The following is a 15,059-nucleotide window of genomic DNA, read 5'->3' on the forward strand; positions in this document are numbered from 1 at the left end:
TACTCCTAATGCCATTGTCATAATGGATTTCTCTTGCATTTCTCCTCTGTATGTATTTTTGCATTCTCTGGTAGTAAAATTGATTCCCCGTGCCCACCTCGGCTAGGTAGGGGGCTGATGTTCCTTATAAAAATTAAACATTATTTTTCATTACTGGGACACATTAGGTTTAATATCTATTAAAGTGAAAATGACTCTAAAGCCCTTACCACTGATTGGGTGATTTCAGGTAAGTTTATCTATGCCAGTGATGGCGAACCTATGACATGCGTGTCAGAGGTGACACACGAACTCATTTCTTTGGGTTATTTTTTTTTTGTTAAGTGGCATTTAAATATATAAAATAAATATCAAAAATATAAGTCTTTGTTTTACTATGGTTGCAAATATCAAAAAATTTCTATATGTGACACGGCACCAGAGTTAAGTCAGGGTTTTTCAAAATGCTGACATGCCAAGCTCAAAAGGTTCGCCACCACTGATCTATGCAGTTCCTTGCAGTATTACAACACACTGATAGTATACCTGTCTCTTGCTCTAGAATCATCATCATGCATTTGCCCTGCAGAGGGATGTTGGTCAGCCACAGTATTTTTAAAAAAAATATTTTATTGACTTTTTACAGAGAGTACAGTATTTTAAAAATATATATATATATTATTGACTTTTTACAGAGAGGAAGGGAGAGGAATAGAGAGTTAGAAACATCGATGAGAGAGAAACATCCATCAGCTGCCTCCTGCACACTCCCTACTGGGGATGTGCCCGCAACCAAGGTACATGCCCTTGACTGGAATCGAACCCGGGACCCTTCAGTCCCCAGGCCGACACTCTATCCACTGAGCCAAACCGGTTAGGGCCACAGTATTTTCAATATTGTGAATACGTCAGAGGATTTAGTGAGCTAGAGATCTGGCATGTCTGATAGTACTTAAGCTTAGTGTACAGTTAAAGTGTTTTCTTCCTCTGCAAACTCCCTGGTGTGTGAAGCAGCACACAGGAGTCAAGGCGGGGAGAGGGTCAGAGTTTTGAGAAGCACCGAGGTAAAAAGAGGGAGGCTTCACACGTTGATACTGTGAACGGCATTGAGGTGGCGAGGCCATGTTCTTGCTCTGCTATTGTTTTAGAATTTATTTGGTTTTGCATTTACTGCCTATTTTAATCATTTAATGCTAACTGGTGAAAATAGGATTATTGATTATTACAACTACTGATACAGAACTGTCTTAAAATGCATACCTGGTTTTCTAAACCACAGGAATTTTGGGGGGAGAGGGGCGGATAATGTACTCCACAAAACCTCCCATTTTCACATCTACACTACAGTTGACAATACCTGTCTCCACAATTATGCTGTCATCTTGTCACGCCTCCGAGATTCTGTGTTCCTTTATGATTTCAGCTGCTCACATGCATTTTCCTCTTCACTGTTGATGACCAAGGTAACCCTGATTTCAAATCTTGTCTACGTTTGTTAACATTCATCTCCATTCAGTAACATTCCATTGTGGACACATGTCCGGTTTTTGTCTTTTTTGAAAACTTCCCAACGTATAGCATCTTTCCCAGAATTCCTTACCTGAATGTACTTCTCATTCTCACCACTTGCTCTTTGTTCTCATTCGGAGCAGTTTCCCTTACCGGTCCTTTCCCGGCCCATCTCATTTTGTTCAACTTCAGCCTAGAGTTAAATTGTAAGCCATTTTATCATTACTGTACCAAGGAATTCCTCACCTCCTAGGAATTTTTTAACAGTAATATTTACCTACTGTAAAAATCAGTGATGTCTACTGATTTCCACCCGATTTTTACTTTTATTTAAAAATCCTTTATTAATTTCTTAATTCTTTTTTTTTTTCTCACAGAGCAGTACTTCTCAGCTTAGGATGCACATCAGAATCACCGGGAGAACTTTTAAAAAGACTTGTGGCCCTGGCTGGATAGTTGAGTTGGTTGGATGTTGTCCTGTACACCACATAGGTCAGGACACATTCCCAGATTGTGGGTTTGATCCCTAATCAGGACATATATGGGAGGCAACTGATGGATGTTTGTCTCTCATCTCTCTCTCTCTCTCTCTCTCTCTCTCTTTCTCTCCCTCCCTCTCTCCCTTTTCCTATCTCTCTAAAAATCAATAAAAGCATATCCTTCGGTGAGGATAAAAAAAAAATAAAACCTTAAAAAAAAAAGACAGTGTCTGGGCTGCACTCAAGTCCTATGAGCTGTCTAGGCATCAGTATTATTTTAGTTACCCAGGTGATTGCAATGTGCACATTGAATTGAGGACCACTGCCATAGGGCTGCTCCAAAGCACTTTTACAGTAATCAGGTTCCCAATTTCACCCACTGCTTCATTCAGATCAACTTGTTTTCACTTTACTGAAAGTATTTAGGTAGAAATAGACATGTCACGTATAAATGTTTACATTTAATGAGAAGGAACTGATAAAGGCTTCTGGGAGTATGAAGGAATGGATTTCAGCTGGAGAAGCAAAGATACTTAGGAAATAACATTTGAAATGGAACTCTGCTGGATTGGGAGCAAGGGCCTCATAATGGAGGGTCCAGTGTGAACAACAGTGTTTTGTAAAGAAGTTTTGAGTGTCATGTAGAATTTGGTTAAGGAACTTGAAAATGAAGACAGGGAATTCAGAGGCTGTTGCAGTGGACTATGAGTAATGAAGTGAAAGTATGAACAAAAGCAGTAGTTGGGGAATTTGTAACCAAAACCCAGGTCTGGCTGCCTGCTGCCACAAAAGCCAATACTCACGGGACAGGTGCCGGTGGAAAAAGAAAGGGGTTTATTCAAGTGCTGGCCACCTGAGAAGATCAGGGACTACCATCTCAAAGCCCATCTCCCCACCTCCATGCAAGCAGTGTTTTTCTTTTTGTTTTTGAGGAGGGAGAGGGAATACAGAGTAAATAAATCAAGGAGCAGGGGTAGACAAGTTTTCTATGTGCAGCACAGTCTATGCTGATAAGGACCTGAAACTGGTCAAGTGATGGCATTCTACTGGTTTTCGTTTGAAAGTAGCCAGTCTCCCAGAGCTGGAATGCTCGAAGGTCAGCGTCTGTATCTTCTGATGTTAGTTCCTAGGATTCCTATATAAAAAATGCTTTTTATCTTCAAGCTACATAATCATCAGAGTCAGCATGTACAGAAACAATGTCAAAGGAATGGTGAGGTTGGTTACAATTCCCAACTGTTACAATTGTGTGAGATGAATATAAGGTGGGTCACCTCCAAGAAATGTTCTGTGGTGACTTATTTTTGCTGATAATGAATTTTCTACTTCATTTGTAAATGAATAGTTAACACTGATTTCAAAACTTGCCTATACCCATAACCTTCCTCTTCAGTTCATCTCCAGTTTAGCAACACAGAGTGGGGACAGAAGACGGAAAACTCCTTGACATTTGGATTCAGCCAGTAGGTGACAGTGATGCCATACAGTGAAGTAGAAAATATAATTCGGTGAAGCAAGTTAACATAGAACGGGTTAGCATGGAGTTCAGATTTTGAGTACGCTGAATTTGACAAAACCAAAGACTTACAGGTGATGTGCACTGCACAGGTGAAAATACAGGCCTATACTAATTAAGTGGGATAAGTGCATCAATATAGCAAAAGGCTTGATACATTTAATTACTCAATATCGGTGATTTACTAACAACAACAAAAGCAATTAACCGACTGTTTACTTTTACATTAGTGGTGACTTACTATTATGTAAAATTGAATGTTGCTATTTTGGGCCCTCTGGTTTTGTAGTATCCCCGTTTACAGTGCTGTATAACTTTTTCTCAGAAATGCTTAGCAGCCTGAGTGAAGCTGGTGACTGAGGCAGGGATAGCGATGGTGGTAATGATGATAACAGCTACAATATACCAGGGTGCTGTTATATGCACTTCACAGGTAGAATCTAATTTAAATCTAACAATAACTCTATGAGGTAGGCATTATGAATATCCCCATTCCTTAGATGAGGAAGCTGAGACCCAGAGAGGCTACTAGGAAGTACCTTGCCCAAACTTAAACTGCCACTATGTGGCAGAGCCTATATTTGAACTTGGTCTGGTTCCATAGCTCCTGGTTTTAACCACCGCATGACAATTAGATGGAAAAGCTAGTTTTTAAGTGGAAGAGAACTTATTAATATGAGTCCAGTTTTTCATACTTCAAGGATTGGACCTTGGAAGAAAAATTTCCGCTAAAAGGCATTGAAAGTGCTAGAGGAGAGTTGACGTGATAACCCATGATATCTCACGTAATTAGGAAAGACAAAGGAGTGTAGGTGGGTGAGGGCATGGGCGGGGTGTATCTGATTGGGGGAAAAAACCACCCATGACAAATTGAGCTCTAGGACATGGATGCTTCCATTTAGGAAGTACTGATTCTAGAATTGGTAGTTTTCTTTGTAAAAAAAATGATTATTTAGTCTGAGAGGTTTTATATAGCCTTCTTTTTCTCCGGAGCTTGAAAGGGCTAAGAAATAATTTCATAATTTCCCTAAGAATTTATATCAGTCCATTTACAAAGTCCAGGCATGAGGTGCACAGTCGCCTGTTGAAAAGAGTGCTGGGCTTTTACATCACCCGACCCGCATTCATATCCCTTCCTGAAGGCAGAACGTCACAGAGCACTGTCCTCAGACCAGCAGATCAGCACCACCTCCGCTTGTGGGAAATGCAGATTGTGAGGCCCCGCTGCAGACCTATGGAGTAGAAAACTCGGGGGCCCAGCGATCTGCTTTAACAAGTCCTCCAGATGATCGGGTGGGCATTCAAGTTTAGGAGCCTCCTCTCTCTCAGAGGCTCAGTGCATTTTCAGAAGAGGATGCACCATGCATCACACAGTTGTAATTAGAGAGAAATAGTATAAATGGAGATGGTGATGGTTGCAAATCTTAAAGCACTACACAAATAACAGTTACGATTCTTGCATTAAGTTGTTAGGCATATTTCGCTAACCCAGCTGCTCTCCGATGTATGCATGACTTGTGCATAGACATGCTACTCCTTTCCTCTCCCAGTTCTTATTTCTCTACCACCACTATCACACTGCTGAGGGAATTGTGAGGGATTGCGTACATTTTCTACAGTTTATGAATTCCAAGGTAGAACAATAGAAAGGAACCTGGAAGGTGCAAACAGTTTAGGGCATCTACACACTGGATCGGGAGGCCCACGCTGGAAAAGGATAATTTTCTGACTAAAGGTATAAAAATAATTTACTTAAAGTGTGGGTCATAGGTGAAATTCAGAAGGGAATCATGTAAATTCCTGGGTTTGGGTCCATAAAACCAGCTTCACAAAAACAGGGGAGAGACTCAGTGTCCATAAAAATGGTGAGGGAATATCAGCTCTGGAAGGGTGGCTGGATTCATAGTGCCTTTGGAAATAAATGCAAGATGAGCCAGTGGGCATCTAAGCAGGCCATCTGAAGGGGTGGGGAATCTCAGGCATTCACAGCAGCATTGTGTCTTTTTAAAAAAATATATATATTTTATTGATTTCTTACAGAGAGGAAGGGAGAGGGACAGAGAGTTAGAAACATCGATCAGCTGCCTCCTGCACACCCCCTACTGGGGATGTGCCTGCAACCAAGGTACATGCCCTTGACTGGAATAGAACCTGGGACCCTTCAGTCCGCAGGCCGATGCTCTATCCACTGAGCCAAACCGGTCAGGGCAGCAGCATTGTGTCTTAACTAGAACTAATATCTGTCCTTTTCTTTACATTGATGGTGAGATCTTACCCAGATTAATCAGTCATCTCATTTCATTCATTCATTCATTCAACAGTCATTGCCCTGGAAATACAGAGGTGAGCCATCCAAACTCATTGCCCACCTAGAGCTTACTTTCTAGTGGGAAGAAATTATAAAATATATAATGTGTGAAAAAGTAAGTTCTGTGGAGACAAAGGGAATAGGATGGGGACTGTTAGAGGCAGAGTTACAGTTTTAAGTAGAGGAGACTTCACCAAGAACATAAACAATTGAACGATGACCTGAAAGGAAGGAGGGGCCAACATCAGAACACAGAGAGGAAACGCGGGGCATGTGCAAAGGAGAGTCGCCCGGTTAGTCAGGGGGTCTTGTCATCTTGTTAGTCAGGGCATCTTTCACCTGGATGGTGAAGACAGTGTTAGCTGCCATTAAATACTTGGAAAATGACCTTTGAAAGAATTTCTAAGTTAGAAGTAGGTGAGAGCATGACAGCCATCGGGAGAGTTGTGCCACCTGGGAACCACTTTCCAGTAGTTGGTCCTGCCCATGGACAGGCTACTGCCTCAGGGAGCCACGAGTTTCTCTTCCCTGAAGGAGTCTGGTGTTTGGATGTCATTTTGATGGTGAGGGAATATCAGCTCTGGAAGGGTGGCTGGATTCATAGTGCCTTTGAAGTCCCTCACAACCCTGAAAATCACATCCTGGGATTGAAAATCATTGTTCTTCCTCACAGAGTTGCCATCTGGTGGAAAAATAAATAACTACAAGGTATAAATGACACAATCCAACAAATATTTATTAAGAGCCATTATACAGCTGGAAAATGTAGTCACATTTTAGGTTCATTTTTCTTCAACTTCACAAAATGTTGGCTTTTAAGATTGATTTACTCTCTAGAAATTTTATTTTTTTTCATTTTCATTTGGGACTTTATTTCTCTGTAAAGGCTCTTGGCTTATCAAGAGTAAATAACTTGCTACCTTGCAGATTCATGTTTTATAAACTTAAATTTTGAAAGGGTTTGTAGCTCATTCTCTCGTATCCTTGTGTAGTATTGTGGAGAATATAATGATTTAGTTTTTAGGAATATCTTTTCTCCCCAAATTAATATTTTTTTCCTCTGTTACCCCCCTTCTCAAGGAAAAGTTTCTCCACCTGTTGTATGTCCAGCAAAGGACCAGTTTTTATAGTTTTCCAATCCACTGTGGATCATTTTGTAAATACAGAATCATGTTTTCTACTTGTTGTGACTCGCATAACAAAAATAATTTGGATTAATGGAGGGATGGATAGATATGTGAAAGAAAAACTAGACTAAAATGTTACTCGTAGAATCTAGGTAGGAGGTACATGTCACAATAAAAGATTGCTTGTTATTAGTTTTTAAGTTCTGATTTCTCCAAATTTGGTAAGTAAAGGAATGGGATTCATAAAGTCAGTGATTTCCAAACCACTATAAACTTTTTTTCCCCATTTTTCTGTGTGTTTGGACATTTTCATAACAAAATATAAATTCTCATGTTTTCGGCTCTCATGGCACCGTCACATCACTTTAAGTGAGGACACTGACCCAGAAAGGCTCAGTGTCTCAGCTCCCCCAGCACCTTGGCCACTCAGGTCTGATTCCCCTCTGCTTTTTGCCCCATCATTTCCCAACTGCTGAGAGGAGAGTGGAGAAGTGAGAGCAAAGCGAACAGAGTTACACTATTAAAGGCAACAGGAATAAAGAGGAATATTGTAAAGCTGTGAGACAGTGGGAACAAACATAGTTTGTTCCATATAATAAAGGTAAATCATTCTAAGGATTCATTGACCATTCGATATTATGAGACTCCAAATATAAAGCACTAAGTTTTTAAATTTTATTTTCTATATCATTACAATGATGGAGGAAAAAACACTTTTCTTCACAGACTAGGCAGAATAGGGCAGCCCAACCCCAGGAACTTCCAGACTTTTCTCTCGTACCCTGACACATTGAGTGAAATGGGGGAAGGGCGAGGCCGTGGAAGAGGAGGCATCTTCTTCATTTCGGATGCATGTAGACATTTGCTTAGAAATTCACATTCCCGGTGCCATGGCCCCCTTTTCCACTGTGAACATGACCTTGCTCCCCACTCAGGATCTCAGGCTCAGTGTCCCACAGATTGGAAGCCCAGCTTCAGCCCAGTGATCTTGTTTCTCTGTTTAAATTTGTGCTCAGAGAGAGTAGAGTGGTAAATTCTGTAGTTACAAGGGTGAGGAAAATTTGCCATCAGTTTAGGGAGAGTTAAGGTAATCAATGAGTTGGAAAATACCTATGAAGAAAGACTTATAAGATCTGTTATGTGATTCTATAAAATAAAAACTTTATAAAAACTTTGTAATTTTTTCCCCCAATTAGCAATAATTGCGCCTCAGATAAAGCTCATTGGCTATGATACTGCCACTGTGCAAAGCTAAAAACCCCCACAACTTTGTAATTTTTTTAAGATGATGGGACTAGCATGCACATATTTTTTTTCTAAAAAAATAGTTTTATACTTTTTAAATCACATGTTATTTTGGATATAAAAAACTCATCTCAGTTCCTTCCACAGAAAACATGAGAAGAGGTTCCTAGTTTGGTGGCTAGATTTGCTTTAAGGGATTTAGATTAATTATAAGGAAGAGTCCTTGGAGAACACCTGCTTCATGGTGTACAGCTAAAGGGCTTGAGGTGCATGACTTACCCAAATTAATTTTTTAAATTAGATTTTCTTTGCTGTAAGTTTTAAGTTATGATTTCTTCACATTTGATAAATACGGGAACAGAATTGATTAAATTAAAGGTTTCCAAACCTTTGGAATTCATTGATCAATTAAAAAACAGAGTATATAATAAATATATGAAATATATTTTACATAAATATAATAAAAAGTATAGCCCTTTTTTCACTCCAACCAAAAAATTAACCCACAATTTACTCCTTTTTTTTTGATCCTCACTGGAGGATATGTTTTCCATTGATCTTTAGAGAGAGAGTGGAGGAAGAGAGGGAGGGGGATGAGGGGAGTGAGAGAGAAACATTGATATCTCACATTGAGTGGTTGCCTCCCCCCCCCCCCCCCCCCTCGTGGTGGCGGCTGCCTCTGCCTTGGCTCCGCAGCCCTGGCTTTGTCCGGAAGGACGTCCAGTCTAATGAGCATATTGCACTTTTATTATTGTAGATGCTTATTGCCCTAAGGTTTGCTCAGTGGTTAGAGTATGCGCGTGTGTGCCCACACACACACACACACACACACTCTGTGATCCTTGTGCAGCCACTAGTGGGTTTCTCAGGCTTCTTTTTTCTTTAATCAATAAAAGCTTTTGTTCCGGCCCTCCGGTCCAGTTTAAGAACCCATTGTGGCCCTCGAGTCAAAAAGTTTGCCCACCCCTGCTCTAACCACTGAGCAACCAGCCAGGGCCCACAGTTTATTCTTAATAACATTGTGTTACAAGGAAGAGACTTGTTGGACTTACGATTTCTAAATATAGAATAAATTGAGCTTTATTAAAATTACTCTGTAACCTTATGTTTAGTTCTTCACATTGAATCAGTGAAAATTTCTTCCCACACTGGTCAGAACAGCATCTTTTAGATTCAGTAACTTTCCAAAGTTCATTAATATTCTAAGGAAGGACTTGGTGATTTCCTTTAAACTGTATGTATCCAATGACATCAGCCCCTGCAGAAGCTTCAAAGGTGCAGCTCTAATGAAATTCTAGTCTTAGCAGGGGAAAGATTCAGTGATGCTGTGCACAGTTGCTACGTGATGAGGACAGGTGTGTTGCATCCCTTCAGAGGGTGGGGATGTGCTGAGAAGGCTCAGAGTAAAGATATGGCATTAAGCTGTGGGAAGCTTCGCAAAGGAGGCAGAGAATAACGGCATCCCTCTCCCCCACGCCCCCTCCCAGATTCTCTTTAATCCGTCCACTCCTTGCCCACTCTAGCTCAGTTTAATGAGCCATAAGTTGAGAAATCACCAAATTTGATTGCATGGTGATAAAAAAAAAGGGGACTCTGCAGCAAGAATCTCTGGGCTTAAATTTTCACCCCTCCACTGCTTGGCTATGTGACCTTGAGTATTTGTCTTCACCTCTCCCTGCTTTTGTTTTTCACCTTTAAAATAGTTACTGACACCTAGTTTATGTGGTTGTGTGGTTAATATAGGTAAAGCCCCTAGAATAAATTGTAGCTATTTTTAAAATGCAGTTTTTTCCTATAGGGACTTTTAGATAGCATAGATAGCTCATAGGACAGGAGAGGGGGAAAGATAGGAGCGTTTATCTCACCCACTGAACAAAGAAGTCACTGTCTTAGGACTTGCCAAACAAGATGACCAGATGTATGTATACACATTCTGATATAAGTCACAACACTGTAGAAGGGGACTTTGAAACCTGTTCTGCTACCCAAGATATCCAGCAGGGGAACTTTGAATCCTATAGGGGGGAAGGTATAAAACCCCTTGAACTCCCACAGGGTGGGGCACTCAAAGTAATTGAGTTGCCCGCTTGTGCATCATACCAACTGCATTTTTAATAAATTTGCTTGCTTTGCTTTCTGTCACTCGTTTGAATTTCTTCAGAAGAGATTGACAAGAGCCGAGGAGGGGAGAGCCCAGCCCCCACTCAGGGGACTGTCCGCCTGACTTAAATGTTTGGATGGCATTCCAGGCTCTTGGGATAAAGACCAGATACCTTCCCAGGGCTTACCTCCAGCCTGTTCCTCCTCTTTATCCTCCACTCACACCACTGGATTCTTGGTCCCTTCCCTGCAGCCCAAGGAGCCTTTTTTCAAACCCACTTAGACCAGCTGTGCCCCCTCACCACCACCTGCCACACTCCCTTGGTCTCCTCACATTTCCAAGCTAATTCCTCTTGGTCTTCATATCTCCACTCACTTCCTTAGAGGGAACCCTTTTATGACCTCCTCAACTAGATTCAAAACCTTGTTACAAATTTTCCTAGTTCCAAAAATCCTCAGTAGCGTTCATCAAGCCATAGTCATTTTTGTATGTATAATTATTTCCTCCACTCTATGCTCTGTGAAGGCAGCGAACTCACATCATTTTGATCACCAGCAAACTCCCAGCACTGAGCAGGGTCCCACCATGTAGTATGTTTTGATAAGTATTTATGGGACAAATACGGGATGAGGTATGGGGGAAGAAATTATGGAGAGTGTTGAGGGCTAAACAAGTGTTCCCGTTATTAGAACAGAAAATACGTTTTCAGAAGCAAAAGAAGAAAAGGCTGGAAGGTAGGTGGGCGGAGAGACCTGGCTGGATGAAGAGACTGGAACAATACAGTGCTAACAGGGAATCCATTGACTGGCATGATAACTGGTATTTATGTTGGGAAATTGGAAGTTATTTGATACCTAGTGAAACTCAAATCATCACTGCAGAAAAGCTTCATGAATTGATAACACCTGAAAAAAGAGTTTAAAAATCTCTTGTGGACAGCATAGATTTGGGAATTGTTACAGTATTTTATTTGTCATTATTAAAGAGAAAAAGGCATCACTTAAGTGGGGCTCTTGTGCTTTCTCAACATTTTCTTGGCTGAACACATGCTGGCAGCGTTCCCAGGAAGCATCTCATAAATAGCCACAATGAGTTGGCAAGCAGCTAATGTTTCTCTCTTCATTATACAATCCTCTTGAAGCAAAGAAGCAATGCATAGTTCAGATCAAAAGCAGTGCATGAACAATAGGTGCTTCTGTGGCTAAGCATGGTTGAAGTCTTATTTGGACAGCTGAGCAGACTTATCCGTTGCACATATCGTTTCTTGTTACAGTCACCACATTTCAATTTTGCCATTTGTTTACCAGCATTTTGTTACGATATTTGATGAATTCTTTATGTCTGAGCGGAGCAGGTGAATGGAAAGGGTTGACAGTGTTGACACTGAGGACCCATGTGCAAGGTAAACCTCCCTGAAATGTGGAGAAGTACAACATGCTCAGTATATTATAGTTCTGTGATGTCAGGTTCCTATTCCCCACTCTGACTTGGTTGTGTGTGGTGGCATTTTCACAAGAAGGTCATTGATTGGGAATTCCACAGGTGTTGGCCATCACTCAGCAGAAGTTATGGCTGCCAGGGGTGAGCTCTGATGGGAGTGGGCTATGGTGGGGTGAGGGAGTGGGAGAAAGGAATAAGTAAAGGAATGCTGCTTTTGGATTCCTCTTTACTCTTTCAATGACTTTATGACCTTGGGCCAGCCAAAACCATTTAATCTGTAAGAGAATGAAAATGGAAAGGGCACCGGGTGATTGTGAGGACAAAAGGAGTTCACGTGTGAAGAGCTCTAGAAAGACAGACTATCTGCTTTCTAGGGTTTGTTGATACACTGAATTGCCCCACGCCAGCTTCGATGACAGTGTAATGCTGTATTATTTCTACTCTAGTCAGAATTTTACAGAGATCCCAGCGCCTGTGCACCAGCTTTGGGACCAGTCTCTGCCTGTGGCTACACTTTCCCTGCCTTTAATTTGATAACTGTTATGAAAGGACACAGGAATTAGATCTTTGATGTCTCCTGGGACCAAATCCGTCATTTGTAGTTTCATAAGCAACACCTGAAAAATTACTTTTAAAAACTATCATTTCTGTAAGAACAGCACAGATTATGGGAATTAGACAATATTATGTTATTTAGACATATACATTTCGTTTTCCTCACCAGACTAGTTTTGCTTTCCCCTATGACATCACTCATTGTGCTTCCTTTTATCTAAGATGTCTTTCCCTCTCCCACTCGTGCACAAGGTCAGTGCCTTATACTTCTTTTGTATGCCTAAATGGAAATCAGTAAGCCTCACTGGTTCATTATTTACATTAACTAAGTGTGTGGGGTGGGGAAATTAGCCATCTAAATCATTTATTTACTCCTCATTTACTCAGATATTTTCTGAGTGCTTTCTCTGTGCTTGGCCTGGTGCTCGGTGCTACAGATAAAGTGAATGAAGCCGTCTTTGGCTTCATGGAACTTACTAGTGAGTAAAACACACACACACACATGATGGTAATAGAATTTTCACTTAATTACTACAGTTCCAAAGTGATAAGTACTTCAAAGGGAAAAGAAAGGATACTAGGATTACAGACACACAAGACAGATTCTGGGTAATTCAAGGTGACTGGGAAAAGGAATGTCAGAGGAAGGTCAGTTTGAGTGGGGACCTGAAGAGTTGCTAAGAGATTACTATTCAATGACAGTGAGATGGACAATGTGGGTTTTTTTTAAAGGCCAGTGGAACTGGAGCCTGGAGATTGAATGAGAGAGAATGACTTATGATGAAACCAGAGAATTCATTTGATGCCAGTAAAAGTAGGATCTGAGGCCTTGGGGATGGTTTTGGTGGAAAGTCAGTGAAGAATTTTTAAGTTGGAGGAGGATTAAAGTGATCATATTTTTTAAAAAAGGAAATATTAGTTTGATACCAGTGAAGAGAATATGTTGGGGAAACTTCTGAGGCAGGAGGGCCAGGTAAGAAGAGGCTATTGCTCTTAGGCAATTAAGTCACAGTGAGGGGCATGCAGAACTCTTGTGGGGGCATGAAGAGAGGGATTGGAGAGGATTTAGGGGTGGAACCAGCAGCGTTTGGTGACAGGTTGTCTGTTGGGGAAAATAACATGGAGATGATGGAGGACACTGAGAATGGCACCCGGGTCTCTCAAGGAGGGTGGTGACAAGTTGTCTGTTGGGGAAAATAACATGGAGGTGATGGACACTGAGAATGGCACCCGGGTCTCTCAAGGAGGGACCTGCATTCACTGAAGCAGGTCAGCAAGAGGCAGAACAAATAATTGGAAAAGTCATGAACTCCATTTGAGACTTGTTTAGTTTAGGGGCCCAGTGGGACATGTAAGGAAAGCTGTTGGCTGGTATTGCAGCTCCACATCTGAAGCTTAAATAAACCAGGAGGGGTTGATGGACACACTGCAGTGGTGTCCGGATCGGGAGCACATGCAGAGCGGAGTGCCCCAGACCTAACCGATGATGGAACAGAAGGGCACCCTAAAGAGGAGACGGAGGAAAAGCAGCCTCCTGCCTCCCCTGCACCGTGGGCCTGGAGAACTGTTCTTTGTTCCTGCTTTCAGATCCTGGTACTTCCTGTCTCACGCAAAATCTCTTCCCTCGGGAGCTCATGCCTTTCAACCTGATCTCTTCTCACACTTTCAGTTTCCGAGTTCCTCTGGCACAATCATCATCTATTACAGTGGTTCCCAAACTTATTTGGCCTACCGCCCCCTTTCCAGAAAAAATATTACTCAGCGCCCCCTGGAAATTAATTTTTTAAAAAATTTTAATAGCAATTAAACAGAAAGATATATGTATTAATGTTTCTACCTTTTTTGTAAAATATGGTAAAGAAAGGGGTAAATTAGAAACATTGAAGTTTGAAATTATGAAACTATTTATTGAACTCAGAATAGAAAGGTAATACAAAAAAAGTTAAAACAAATGCACCTGTGGCCATCACCGCCCCCCTGGATCGCTGCAGCGCCCACCAGGGGGCGGTAGCGCCCACTTTGGGAATCACTGATCTAATAGGAAACCCGTGAGCTAGAGGCAGATCTAGTCCTCTTCTTGGGGAATCCTTTAGATAGATAGTCATGACTTTTTTCAACAAATCTTTATTGACTTCTTACCGTGTACATGGGGCAGGCTCTATAGCAGGCACTGGCTTTATTAGCAAACCAAAGGAGGACTGTGGTGCCCTCTACTTTCTAGTTTGGGGAAACGGACAATACTAGTAAATACCTGTCTGTTGGAGCAAGGTAAGAGGGGAGGGGGATGAATTGGGGAGGGACAGGGTTTCCTTTGAGGAAGTGACGGCACTGAGACCCAAATGAAGAGAGTGAGCCATGTGGGTTTAAGAGTGTATTTATAGATTGCTGTGTAACAACTTATCCCCAAATTTGCAGCGTAAAACAAATATATACAGTATTATCTCACAGTTCCTCGGGATTAGGAATCGGGGTGCTTAGAAAGAGCTTGTAGTCAAGTTGTTAGCCGTGGATCGTTTGGGACTGAAGAATCTGCTTTCTAGCTCACTCCTGCAGTTCTTGGCAGACCACTGAGCACTGTTAGACTGAGCCCCTCGGGTCTTTGCCTCCTGGCAGCTTGCTTCCCCTCCAGCAGTGGTCGGCAAACCGAGGCTCGCGAGCCACATGTGGCTCTTTGGCCCCTTGAGTGTGGCTCTTCCACAAAATACCACGTGCGGGCCAGTGCGATTGAAACTTCGTGGCCCATGCGCAGAAGTCGGTTTTCGGAAAGGAGATAGACGAAACAAGTATACAAGACGAGTGT

The sequence above is a fragment of the Myotis brandtii genome, unplaced genomic scaffold (genome assembly GCF_000412655.1).
Source record: "Myotis brandtii unplaced genomic scaffold, ASM41265v1 scaffold575, whole genome shotgun sequence".
NCBI classification, from domain to species: domain Eukaryota; kingdom Metazoa; phylum Chordata; class Mammalia; order Chiroptera; family Vespertilionidae; genus Myotis; species Myotis brandtii.